The 12581-nt window shown below is 51.0% G+C and overlaps 1 protein-coding gene across 1 annotated transcript in view; it reads right to left on the minus strand.

Moving 5' to 3' along the window:
* GNG4 (G protein subunit gamma 4) overlaps positions 1–8873 on the minus strand; it is a 43066-nt gene extending 34193 nt beyond the window's left edge. Inside the window, exon 1 of the mRNA XM_084796676.1 lies at positions 8137–8873. The gene's annotated coding sequence lies outside the window, so the exon portion shown is untranslated. The remainder of the gene's footprint in view (positions 1–8136) is intronic.
* Positions 8874–12581: the final 3708 nt, after the last annotated feature.

Below are 12581 nucleotides of genomic sequence, written 5' to 3' on the forward strand. Positions count from 1 at the left end.
GCCCAGGCTAGTTCTTCAAAGTGCTGACAGCTCAATGACGACCTGAAACAACGCAGATCTGCTCACAGTGACCTGTCCCTGAGTACAGGAGCACAGACAGTGTTAGGCTGGACCGGAGGAGAGCAGGGACGAATTCCATTCTCTCCCACATGACAGTGACTGATCTCTGTGTCAGGGACCCACTGTTGAGTGTCTTTCTGAAAGGGTGACCTTCTGCCTTCCCAGGTGATGGAGAAGTGGCAGATACTGCTGCACTGAGCATCAGCCAGGCAGCCTTCCTTCCTTCCTTCCTCCCTTCCTTCCTTCCTTCCCTCCTTCCTTCCTTCCTTCCTTCCCTCCTTCCTTCCTTCCTTCCTTCCTTCCCTCCTTCCTTTCTCCCTCCCTCCCTCCCTCCCTCCCTCCCTCCCTCCCTTCTTTCCTTCCTTCCTTCCTTTCCACTAAGATGTGTTAGCTTATCATTTCTGTGACTTGACCCTGGACACAACATTTTAGAGAGGGATTATTTCTTTTAGCTCACAGTTTCTCAGGGTTCTGTTCACCTCATGGTGGGCAGGAGGCAGAGAGAGGTGACACAGGAAAGGGCTAGGGGAGGACAGAGGCTCTAGGTGACACACTCCAAATGGCCCTTCCCTTTGCGATAATGCTGTTACTGTGCACCCATGAAGGGACATTGATTACACTGGAGCCTCCATAGAGTAACTGCCACTGGAATCCCCCCTCAGACACGGGGTATGTTTCCCTAAACTAGGCATTAACCCAACAGGTTGAGAATCGCCATTTACCAACCATCCCAGGGCCATGTTTTGGTCAAACGTCTGATGGCGACTTGGGTCTGTGTCTCTCCACTCAGCTTCTCAGAGCTGTTGCTGTCATGGGAGGAAGCTGTGGTGTGAAAGAATGCACTGGGGGTCTGTGAGCTCTGAGGAGGGGTGGCTCTTGGGGGTGAGTGGTGGGATCTCCTGTAGAGAAGCCTGCTCTTCTCAAAGCAGGGGAAAGGAGGTGTGCAATTGAGCCTGGAGAGGAGACCCTGGCTCCTATAGGTGTGGTGCTGTGCTGTTCTCACCGGTCACCATCCTGCATGGTGACATAGGGACAGGTGAGCCCAATGGGACAGCGGCAAGAGAGGAGATATAAGACCCAGGAGCAAGGGCCTAAGCCTCAGTTTCCCAAACCTGGTGACATACACAGATTCCTAATCCAGTTCCACTGTGTTGGAAACCGAAGAAGTTGTATTTCACAATGTGGTCCAAAGTTTACACAGCTAGACATGGGAGCTGCTGCTGGATCAATGGTGCCTCTACAGACAGACTGAACTGCAAGGATAAGAAATACACCGGCAGCACCTTCCAGCCTGGCTGATTTCCAAGGGTGTTCACCCTGCCTCCAACCATGGCGCTGGGTTTCCTAGCCTCTAGCTGGTACCTGGCTGTCTGGAGTCACTGGACCAGGGTCTGCATCTGCGTATGAAGTAGTCCCCACAGACTCATATGCTGAGGTCTTGGTGACACTACTTTGGGAGGCAGTGCCAAGTTGCAGGCAGTGGATCACTGAGGACATGCCTGTGAAGGGCACACCTTCTGCTGTTGTGCCTCAACACAGGCCCATGGCAATGGAGCTGCCATGGGCTGAAACCTCAGAAGCCCAGAGCCGAGTAAATTTCCCCTTGTTCATGCCAGGTATTTGTCACAGAGACAGAAAACCAGCACAGCGGTTCTTCTGAGGATCCCAGTGTGAAGGGTTTATTTCAGAGTAAGAAAAAGCTCTCTCTCTCATGTTCCATGGCTCCTCCTCCATCCTGTGATGCTCTCTCCCATGTTCTGTGGCTCCTCCTCCACCCTGTGATGTTCTCTCTCATGTTCTGTGGCTCCTCCTTCATCCTGTGATGCTCTCTCTCTCTCTCTCTCTCTCTCTCTCTCTCTCTCTCTCTCTCATGTTCCGTGGCTCCTCCTTCATCCTGTGATGCTCTCTCCATGTTCTGTGGCTCCTCCTCCACCCTGTAATGCTCTCTCCCATGTTCTGTGGCTCCTCCTCCACCCTGTGATGCGCTCTCTCTCTCTCTCTCTCTCTCTCTCTCTCTCTCTCATGTTCTGTGGCTCCTCCTCCATCCTGTGATGCTCTCTCCCATGTTCTGTGGCTCCTCCTCCACCCTGTGATGCTCTCTCTCTCTCTCTCTCTCTCTCTCTCTCTCTCTCCCTCCCTCCCTCCCTCCCTCCCTCCCTCCCTCTCTCTCTCTCTCTCATGTTCTGTGGCTCCTCCTCCATCCTGTGATGCTCTCTCCCATGTTCTGTGGCTCCTCCTCCACCCTGTGATGCTCTCTCTCTCTCTCTCTCTCTCTCTCTCTCTCTCTCTCTCTCTCCCTCCCTCCCTCCCTCCCTCCCTCCCTCTCTCTCTCTCTCATGTTCTGTGGCTCCTCCTCCATCCTGTGATGCTCTCTCTCTCTCTCTCTCTCTCTCTCTCTCTCTCTCTCTCTCTCTCCCCCTCCCTCCCTCCCTCCCTCTCTCTCTCTCTCTCTCTCTCTCTCTCTCTCTCTCATGTTCTGTGGCTCCTCCTCCACCCTGTAATGCTCTCTCCCATGTTCTGTGGCTCCTCCTCCATCCTGTGATGCTCTCTCTCATGTTCCGTGGCTCCTCCTTCATCCTGTGATGCTCTCTCTCATGTTCTGTGGCTCCTCCTCCACCCTGTGATGCTCTCTCTCATGTTCTGTGGCTCCTCCTCCACCCTGTGATGCTTTCTCCCATGTTCTGTGGCTCTTCCTCCATCCTGTGATGCTCTCTCCCATGTTCCGTGGCTCCTCCTTCATCCTGTGATGCTCTCTCTCATGTTCTGTGGCTCCTCCTCCACCCTGTGATGCTCTCTCCCATGTTCTGTGGCTCTTCCTCCATCCAGTGATGCCCTCTCTCTCTCTCTCTCTCCCTCTCTCTCTCTCTCCCATGTTCTGTGGCTCCTCCTCCACCCTGTGATGCTCTCTCTCTCTCTGTCTCTCTCTGTCTCTCTCTGTCTCTCTCTGTCTCTCTCTCTCTCTCTCTCTCTCTCTCTCTCTCTCTCTCTCTCTCTCTCCCATGTTCTGTGGCTCCTCCTCCATCCAGTGATGCCCTCTCTGGCAACCTATTCTTTGTTCCATTTTTCTTGTACGTACCTATTATATTGCAAGAAGATCATTTACTGCTTAAAAGACTTTTGCGTTTCTTTTTTTTTAATGGTTTATTTTTATTTTATATGTATTGATGTTTTGCCTGCAGGTGTGTCTGTTGGTGCCCCTGAAATTAGAGTTACAGATAGTTGTGAGCTGCCATGTGTATGTTAGGAGTTGAACTGGGTCCTCTGGAAGAGGAGCCAGTGCTCCTAACTGCTGAGCCATCTCTCCAGCTCCAACTCTTGAGTGTCTTGCTTTCTTATTGGTGACCATAAGACTAAGAAGACAGGGAGTTAGGGGTGAGGGAACCAAGGACATCATAACATCATTCACATAGTGGTTTTGATGCCCTTTAAGAGCCTGTTTGGAGGCTCAGGGAGTGCGGCTACCTTTGACCTAAGAATGGTCCTCCCCAACAGTGGAAGGTCATCCTTCTACATCCTGGAAGGCTGTCTTCTTCAACTTCCTAAGTGTACAGCCTCAGGAGAGATGGTTGCAGACCAATGAGGGAGGTAGGGGACAGCTGCCTAGCCAGACAGAGCAGCCAAATTAACTCTGGCGATTAATGTAGCAACAGATGTCACAGCCGGGTCACCCTCACACCCTTGACTCCACTTGTGGGCTTTTCAAGAAAATCATGGAAAGGAATACTGGGTAAGACCACCACGATCAGGGAGCATGTGCATGTACACACACCTCTGTAAAAGTCTGCAACACAGGACCTACTGGGCTGCTTTCACCCATATGGGTTAGCCTCTACCCATCTGGGTTAGCCTGCTCTACTCTTTCTCTGAAGTGTACTATCAGTTTTCTTTGATACAATACACTTCTGCTTAAACTATCTGTGTTTTCTCAGCTGAGTACTTTCCTTTGAAAGGTCTTCACCCTATTATTTAAGAATAACCCCACCCCCTCTGAAATGCACCTTCTGAGGGTAGGATCTCTGTGCTTCCCTCTACTGCCTATGTCCTGTCCTCTGCTGTACTGTCCCTGGCACTGAGAAAGCACAGTGAGAAAACCCAACGGGGCTGTACAGAATGAGGAACTAGGGAAGGAGGGGGGGGAGGGAGGGAGGGAGGGAGGGAGGGAGGGAGGGAGGGAGGGAGGGGCGCAGAACCAGACCTAAGAGCATCACATAGCAACCACACATGTACCCCTGAGGGCAGAAGAAAGGTGGATTCCAGGAATCTGGCACATCAGAGTAGAGACTGGGCATTCCTACTGCGGTGTGCATTGAGTGTGTGCAGAAAGCACTGCCCTAAGACAGACAGACAGACAGACAGACAGACAGACAGACAGACACACACACACACACACCACAACACAGGGCGGGAAGAGAGGCAAGGAGTGACGTGCTGAACTGCTGCTGGGGAGGACGTGGTGGGGGGATAGGGCCTCCAGAAGATGCCAGCACCTTCCCTTCAAGTAAAACTCAATCAAGGAGGAAGTATTCAACACCGATTGAGTCCTATTCATAAATCTACACCTCCCACCCCTAAAGTTCCCTTGTTTCCTCTCTTGAGGTCAGCTAAGGCACTGAATTCTCCATTCACAACTCACTGTCACCCTTCTCAGCCACACTGTTCCCACATCACTGCTCTGGAGGGTTAGAGAGCCTGTCACTCTACCTACCAAACTCTGACCTCAAACAACACCAAACATGCATACTGGACTTAGCTCTATTTGCTTGGCTGCAGACTACCATGGGTGGAGCAGTGGATAAGTATGCGTATGTATGTGCAGCCTGTGGCTGAGAGGCAAGTTAGCTGGGTGCAGAGAAGAACTTCCCCAAGATAGCCAAATAGAACTTAATGTGATCAAGTCACTTTTCCTTAGCTTGCCACAGGTGGAGGGCTGCAGAAAGAGCAGGCTGGATGTTTCCACCCAGCTTATGACCCGCAGTGGTCCAAAAACAGTACAAACAGCTTCCCAGTCAGGCTGGAAAGACCCTATAGGGAACACAAACACTGGGCATATCCAACTGTCCACACGGATAAGAAAGTGATGTATAAGCCCCCGATGCTTGGCATGTGAAAGTCCTGGCCCACCAGAGGCCGCCAACAGTAATGGGGAGAGGGAAGGCACAACTCCTTCTTAGGGGTGTAACAGTCACTTTGGGGGCATGTAGGCTCATGTAGAGTGATCCATGCTGTGCTGCCATACAGGGGCCAGCCAAGCCTGTCTCCCAGAGCCTTGTAAAGCCAGTCCCCACATAGGACACAGCCACCCCTCTGTGAATTCTATCCTTGCCTTCCCAAGAACTTCTGCTAACAGTTAGGGCACTGTCAGCCCCAGTTTTGCTTCCTTGCAGACCCACTATCCTTTCCCGTTGTTCAAGCTTGATTTTCTGATTTTGGACAGCTTGGACGGGTTGAAGAAAAGGCCCCCAACGCCAGGAAGAGCCAGTGGGAAGAGGGACACAGAAGTGCAGCCAGGGTCAGCTAACATCTCGTGGGCACTCTGTGCACATTGCTGCAGAGAAGAGGCCCCTCGGACCTCAAAGGACAGTGAAAGCATTTCTCCTATCTCTAGGGACCTCTTCACACCTCAGTGCACATCCCAAAAGGGAGGGCTGACCTTGCCCCATGAAGGGAATGCTGAGGAGTAAGAAGGGCACATCCTCGCCTTTGGGAGGAGCCACACCCAGCCTCAGCCACCCACTCTTCTCTTCCCTGTGGATCTGTGTAGACACTCCAAGACCTCAAGGCCACATGATGTGCCCCCCCCCCACTGCTTATGTATCCTCAACCCTCGTGGGCAGTGGGGGCCCTCCCACAGGCACCGCCTCTGCACAGTCCCATCTGCTTGAGGCTGCAACAGCTGCTGCCACAGCAGCCCCACAGCTCAGTGCACCGATGTCTTTACAGGCGTCCCAATTTTTCTGCATGAATCTTTCAGCAGCTTTTCTTGCCCGTGTTTTGTTTCCTGTGTGGAAGTTTTGTTTGTGTTTTCCCCTCTGGTTTCTTGAAAGGCTTCGGCTTATTCTTAGTTTTTACGCAGTCACTTAAAGCCTTCTGGTAGCAGAGTCCCTGCTTGCTCTCCTGGCTCCCTACTTTGGATTCTCTGACTTTTCAAAGAAAATCTCTTCACTATCCAGTGGTGATGTTTTTGTAGAATTTAAGACGTTTCCGTTTTGGGGCTAAGAAAACTGAATTAACAACTGGGACCTGATACTAAAAGTCTCAATGTTTGAATTTGTTTAAAGACAATAAAGATGCTGGAAAGAAAAAAAAAATAAAGGAAATCACCAAGCTTGGATAGCAGAATGTAGATCAAAAAATTAAGACACTGCTTCAAATTCCTTCCCCACAAGGAAATTTCCAATATACACTGTCAACATCCTCCCCTTGTCAAACACAATAAAATGTGACAAACTAAGGAAGATGACAGTGGGATATGGTGATAAGCAGAGCCAGACTCTGGCCCACCGCTTGGCTGCATTTCCCTCGGGTGCTCCGTGTGCGCATGCTGTGGGTGGAAGTACACACAGCCACTCTCTGTCCCAGGAGTCCAGTGATCCCGAGACAGAGCAAAAGGCAACGGCCCTGTGCCCATCTGATGTTCCACAATTTTGAAAAGCATTTGAGATTTGGAAGCTTTGGGGACCGCCATTCTTTAAACACTGTGAACCGAATAGGGGGAATCTCTTTTCTGGATCCTCCTAGTCAGACTACCGTGAACAGGGGGAAGACTGTCTGGCAGGCATGTCTGGCAGGATGGTCCTTCCTTCCCTGTGCAGTTTCCTGCTCAAGTCCCTCCATTGCCTCCTCCCCGGACTTTATTATACGGGGTACGGACTGGAGCATAAGGGCTGCATGGTCCTTTGGCTAAAAATGTACCCCAACTGGCTCCGTATCTCATCAACACCTTTCAGCAAGCTGGAGAAACCCACTAACCCCTAGTCCCGCTTAAAGCAGCTTGTCTTGTTTCTTCGGACTGAAAGCCTCACTACAGTGCTCGCTCCCAGGTTAGCAGGAGGACATGAGGAGGTGACTGCCTTCCTCCTTGCAGGCCAACATGAGGAAAAGGGCGGTGGTGCCCCAGTAATGAAGAGCCAGCCTGCCTGCACACAGCCCAGGTGCCCGCAGTCATAGGAGCCATCACCCCTCGCTCTAGGGCAGAGGGCAAGAATGACGCTTTTTCTCGGGAACCCCGCTTGCGTTGACTGCAGCCTGCCTTTTACAGATCCAGAGGCCTGGGAGCCAAGGACTGGATTTATCTATCACTCGATCAAACTTTCACATTTGGAAGTATCCTCACTCACATCTTAGCTCAAAACACGTAACAACAAGCAGATTCGTCTTAATGAAGGAGACTTTTGCAGCCATAACTGACATCACGCTTCATTATTTCCCAGGAGACGAAAAATTAAAGCAAAGCTCCCTCTCCCAGGGCTATGTATACCCGTGAGCTCAGCAGCGCGTTTCAGCACCTGTTTCGGGGACAGTCGCCATCGGGGACTGCTGCCATCTCACAAACTCTAGTTACCAGGAGCTCAGCTTCCCTCTACCCGAGACAGGTGTCCTGGCGTCGGGAAAGCAGAGGGTATCTGCGAATCCCCGCCAAACACACTGCTTCAAACAAAATAATGAGTGGCCACGCCATCCACCGCCTGTAGTCCTCTGCACCGGGGACGATCCTTGTGCAGAGGACAGCAATTACTCTATGCCCCACGGATGAACAAAGGTCCCCATGGAACCTCGGCTCTCCTCGACCCCAGGGGATCAGCTCTGTCTCCCAAGGCCCGGGCTGCCTGTGGACAGAAGAGAGGCTCAGGCTGGAGGCGCCCCGCTGTCGTGTACCTTGCGGCCCCCACCTCAAGGAACCACAGGTCTTTCTTTGTGCCGCGTGCCGCGGCACTTCCAGGGAAGACTCTGGAGACAGAATATCTTTCCAGTTCCGAGACTTTTGATTTTTCTCCTGGTCTCGCGGATCTGGCGGGGTCCCGGCCGAGGTTCCCCGACGAGGCGCCGCGCCCTCCCAGGAGCTGGGACACCACTTACCGCAGCCGGCGCACAACTGGCGTCGCTCAGACGCGGGCTGGGTCCCGGGCGCTGCGTTCGACGGAGGCGGCCAGGCCAAGCGGCATCTCGCGCCCTGAGCAGGGTGAAAGCGCGCCCCGTGCCGCTGTCCGCGGGGTCCCGGGCCACAGAAGACCGTGCGTGTCTGGGGAGAAAGGGGGCGCGGCGCCGAGCCCAAGCTACTGCGCAAGCGGGGCTCCAGGACTGAGCAGCGGGCCCAAGGGGTGCAAGGTGGTGACCCCCAACCCCAGCCTGCTGCGCCACGCTGGCCGCACCCACTCCCGCGCACCCACTCCGCAGCAGGTCTCCTCCCGCGCCGGGAGGGGCCGGGAAATCCCGCCCGCCGCCGCCGACGTCACGGGTGCGTCATTGGGGCTCCCGCACCGGTCTCCGCGCGCCCCTAGCCCCGCGCCTCACCCAGACCCGCCCTCCTGGGGAGCGCGCAGCCTGGAGGGCTCAAGGTTCGGGGCAAATCCCCCAAGTGCAGATCCTAGGGGAGGGGGGCGGCCCGTTCAGGATACTTTACCTGGGGACACTTAGGGTGCCTCACGCCGAGGAAGGTGGGCACAGCGAGCGCAGATGCTGAACATCTGGAAATGCGCACCAACCTTATGTCTACGTCGCTAAGCAACGCGGGCAAGACGGGTACGCGGCCTTGCTTGGCTGAGCAGCTACCTCCCTAGCCAGTCACCAGCCAGGCACCATAAGTGCGAGTGGACAGCAGGGCGCTCCTGCCGCGGGAAATCCTGGCGACTCCCAGCGGTGAGGTGGCCACAGCCCGCCAGGCCTCGCCCTAATGAGACTGTGTTTTGTTAGTCTTACTGTAAACCAAATAAATTACCATATTCCTCTTACTTGAGGGAGAAGCAGCTTCATCCACGTCTGTTTCCAACTCGTAAAATAACACAAAACCCTCTGAAGACAGAAGCAGGGAAAACATTTGGAGCAGTGAGATTTGTAGAGAAGGAGGCTGTGTTACTTCTGTATATAAACACCACTGACAGGGAGATTTCTTGAAAATCTTCCTTCTGTCCTCTTTCAGCAACCATCCCTGCTGTGTGACACTGGACAGCGTGCATCAAATTTTCACAGATGTTTCTGACATGTCTCACTGTATCCTGGACAAAGGTATACCTTGGCAGAACGCAGCTGCCTGAGAGGCCAGAAAGGCCGGGTGGGGCAGAAGATCACACTGTCTTCAAAGCTCTCAGGAATCCCTTTAGGCCTCAGAATTAAATGACGTCGCAGTGATTTAGCCAGTAATAGCCACAGCGCAGAGACTGTTTAAGTGAGCAAGACCTAGACACACACAGTCGAAAAGGGTGGGAAAGAGAGGGAGGGTGGAAATGGAAAAATACAAGCAAGAGGATAACAATTGGGATCTAATCTAAATAAGTTATAATAAATTAAAAAAATTTTTTTTAAATTCAAGCAGCACAAAATCGTGTTCACTATTTTCACTCTTGGATCCATCCTGCTTCTGCAATCCCTGGCTCAGTCATACACTCTCCCCCAAAAACAGCTGCATGAAAGTTGACCTTAGGTTTCCCTTCACCAGAATTCTAGCGAGTTTGGGGCCAACTGTTTAGTTGTATGGGATGTCAACAGATCAAACTCGCTGGTAGAGTGGTGGCCACTCGAACACCTCTGTCTCTCCCAGAGACCAACGTTCAGCCTCTAGGGCTCTGGAGGGGGAAGCTGTTTCTTTTTTTTTTTCTTCCAGTTTTTTAATTAATTTATTCATATTACATCTCAGTTGTTAGCCCATCCCTTGTATCTTCCCATTCCTCCCTTCCTCCCACTTCCCCCCTACTCCCCTCCCCTATGTCTGTGACTGAGGGGGACCTCCTCCCCCTGTATATGCTCAGAGGGTATCAAGTTTTTCCTTGGTGACCTATTATCCTTCCTCTGAGTGCCACCAGGCATCTCCATCCAAGGGACATGTTCAAATATGGGGCACCGGAGTTTGTGTGAAAGTCAGATCTCCTTCTCCACTCAACAGTGGAGAATGTCCTGTCCATTAGCTAGTCTGGGTAGGGGTTTGAGGTTTACTGCTTATATTTTTCCTTGGCTGTTGCCATAGTTTGCGGAGGACCCCAGGGCCCAGACTCGCCTGTAGTTTTCCAGGACCCGCTGGATCCTTCTATTTCCTCATTCTCCCAGGCTTCTCACACCTAAAGTCTCAATAGGATGTCCTCCCCTCTTACCCACTTTCCTAGTAGGTACAGTTTTTCATGGGAACATACACTTTGGAATAGTGTCTCGATATAAGTGAGTATATACCATTTAGCTCCTTTTGCTTCTGTGTGAACTCACTCATTATGACAATTTCTAGTTCAATCCATTTGTCCACAAATTTTGGAAATTCCTTATTTTTAATAGCTGAGTAGTATTCCATAGTGTAGATGTACCACAGTTTCTTTATCCATTCTTCTACTGAGGGACATGGACTAAACAGAGAATTCTCAACAGAGGAATATCAAATGGCTGAGAAACACTTAAAGAAATGCTCAACCTCCTTAGTCAACAGAGAAATGCAAATCAAAACGACACTGAGATCCATCTTACACCCATCAGAATGGCTAAGATCAATAACTCAACTGACACCACATGCTGGCGAGGGTGTGGAGAAAGAGGAACACTCCTTCATTGCTGGTGGGAATGCAAACTAGTACAACCATTTTGGAAATCTATCTGGCGCTTTCTCAGAAAAATGGGAATAGGGCTTCCTCAAGACCCAGCTATTCTACTCCTTGGAATATACCCAGAAGATGCACTACCACACAACAGGGACATATGCTCAACCATGTTCATAGCTGCCTTATTCATAATAGCCAGAACTTGGGGGAAGCTGTTTCGCTTTGGGCAACCTCTTACACAAAGACCCCACCCCCTTCCAGTAGCAACCCTTCTGGGGACCTAGCCTGTAACATTCCCGCCTCTGGGAGACATTCAACATGCTAAGTATAGCATGCCTAAGGGTAATTAAGAATAGCATGCTGATTGAGTGTGGAGTGCAAAGGGGGCTGAGTCTAAGAGACTAGTTATTTCTGGTATAGCAGACAACAATTGACCTTTTAGTCTCAAAAAAAAATCTAGATGAGAATTTATCAGTAGATCTAACTGTAGCAGTGATAACCTCTGATAGGCTCAACTCTGCCATTCTCAATCTTATTTAACAAGTGGTTTGCGTCAAGATATTTTTAATTAAAAAAAATCACGGCAACAGGAAAAGAATCTAAGTTATCCAAGCACTATGAAGAAAACTTTGAGAATGAAAAGAATGCTTCTTCTTTTTTTTTTTTTTTTTTTTTTTTTTTTTTTTTTAAAGAATGCTTCCTGTAATCAGCCAACAGAAGCTGGAGCGAGAGCAGCTTATATCACGAGAATGAACCAAACTTGCCGCAGGACCATATTTTAAAAGCCCACTTCCTATTGGCTTTGCTCATGAGCGGAGAAACTTTCAGTGTAGCAGCAGAGTACTGATGCCAGCCTCAGTCTTCAGTGGACTGTGTTATGGAGTTTCCCTCCAACAGCAGCAGGATATGCCATTTTGTCTGTGTCATGTAATATGCAGTACATTTAAGTGTGTTTCTCATTTTAGCAACTGTAGCTGATTACGCTGTGGTTTTGCACTGGACATACTTGGGAGAAATCTCTGAAAGGCCAAGTGGTGCTTGTCCCAGTTGCCACTGTGTGCTGAGCTGCTTGGCCTTCCTGTTGATTTGCCCTTCATGCCCCACCTCCTCCCCACCCTTGTTTCTCTGAGGACGGTGCCAAATAACCAAGCCTGCTGGATTTTGAAGTGTCTTGGTTTCATAATGCATAAAGTGTTTCCCTGATTAAAAGGGGGATGGGGGATGGGAATGGTAAAACTGTCCAAAACATGAGACACATTTGGGCATAAATTGAAACATTTTGTTGCTTATGTGGGGACCAATGGGGGAAATAGCTAAAGAGTATCTCCTGAGGAAGATAACCCGATGTAAAGTTAAGCAGTGGTGTTTCTTTCTTGGATTTACCGTTCCATGCCTTACTTACCAACACCGTAGCTCTTCTTTGTCAACGTGGGGCATCAGCAAGTTATCCGAAACAGTGGAGACCAGATAGACAGCAAAGAGCTCTAAAGGGCCAGGGAACATCCTGGCCTCTCCTTTTTGCATCCTTAGACATTCAAACAGGCAGGCAGAGGGAGGACGTGGAGTTGGCAGGCTTACACTGATAAAGAGCAGCTGCTGAGTTCCCAGGGACAGAAAAACACTACAGCAGATTGGAAAGCTGTAAAGCACCACAGATGCAGGCAGTGGAGCAGCAGTTCCCACCCCTGTGCCTTCTGTCACTGCAGGCACCTGCTACTCTGCAGCCATCCCCACTGCCAAGGCTGGGACAGTTACACGATCCTTCCCATCCCGGCCTGGACCCGCTGC

The sequence above is a fragment of the Acomys minous genome, assembly GCF_964271855.1.
Source record: "Acomys minous genome assembly, chromosome: 9".
In the NCBI taxonomy this organism is placed as follows: Eukaryota; Metazoa; Chordata; class Mammalia; order Rodentia; family Muridae; genus Acomys; species Acomys minous.